We start from the raw sequence: 1,393 nt of genomic DNA on the forward strand, positions 1-1,393 counted from the left end.
AAAGAAAAATCTTTGATGAAAACTCGATTTTTAATGTCAAAGTTTCTTGTAAACGCAGAGCGTCTCAAAAGGGCCTAAATCTTATGTTTTGAGCGAAATTATCGTGTCTAATGCATTACCAATGGCATTTTTTCAAAACTTTTTTTTTCACGTTCTGACACTTTTATAAGGTGAAATACACTTAGTAGACATGTTTAGAATCAAAAAGAAAAATCTTTGATCAAACTCGATTTTAATGGCAAAGTACGTAGTAAGCGCAGAACGGCTGAAACGGGCCTAAATCTTATGTTTTGAGCGAAATTATCGTGTCTAATGCATTACCAAGGCATTTTTTCAAAACTTTTTTTTTTCACGTACTGACACTTTTATAAGGTGAAGTACACTTAGTAGACATGTTAAGAATCAAAAAGAAAAATCTTTGATCAAAACTCGATTTTTAATGGCAAAGTTCGTAGTAAGCGCAGAACGGCTGAAACGGGCCTAAATCTTATGTTTTGAGCGAAATTATCGTGTCTAATGCATTACCAATGGCATTTTTTCAAAACTTTTTTTTTCACGTTCTGACACTTTTATAAGGTGAAATACACTTAGTAGACATGTTTAGAATCAAAAAGAAAAATCTTTGATCAAAACTCGATTTTTAATGGCAAAGTTCGTAGTAAGCGCAGAACGGCTGAAAAGGGCCTAAATCTTATGTTTTGAGCGAAATTATCGTGTCTAATGCATTACCAATGGCATTTTTGGCGACGCCTCAGGGGCGGAGGCATTTTCTACAGTATTACGATCGCTTTGAAAGAATTTAGAAAATTGCACGAATGCATTCCCTTGGGAATTGATTTTTGGCTAAACCTGAAGGGTATAGTTCATACAGTGGTAATTGAGGACTATTCTAGCTGTGCATTCTTTGCGTCAGGATTAATGGTTTAAGGGAGCGGTCTTTTCACATAGCCGGGAATGACTGCATATCATAAGCTACACATACAGATTATTATGATGTTTCGCATGCTTTATGTTGTAATGAACACCAATATGTCCCAGCTTTTTGCCGTTATTTCTTATATAAGCTTGTGCTTTTTACAATACGGAATGGAATGCTGTGAATTGGTTATCGTTTGAAGTTATAGTGAGCCTGGTATTGAGTGGTAGAAAAATAAAGTGATTTAAAGAAGACAATGAAGACCAATATAGCACAGCTTTTGCCAATATCTTTCGAGCTTTGCTTTTTACAAGGTGGGATGATATGCTTTCACGAGGTCAAAAAATAATGAAGACCAATGTGTCACAGATTTTTGTCAATATCTTTTAAAAAAATATGAAGGTGGTTGTCCTTTGGAATTGAAGCTGGTGTGTTACGCCGAAAGGCTGTTATACCGGCTATATAGATACAGACTTA

Source organism: Branchiostoma floridae, chromosome 10, assembly GCF_000003815.2.
Source record: "Branchiostoma floridae strain S238N-H82 chromosome 10, Bfl_VNyyK, whole genome shotgun sequence".
Taxonomy (NCBI): Eukaryota; Metazoa; Chordata; class Leptocardii; order Amphioxiformes; family Branchiostomatidae; genus Branchiostoma; species Branchiostoma floridae.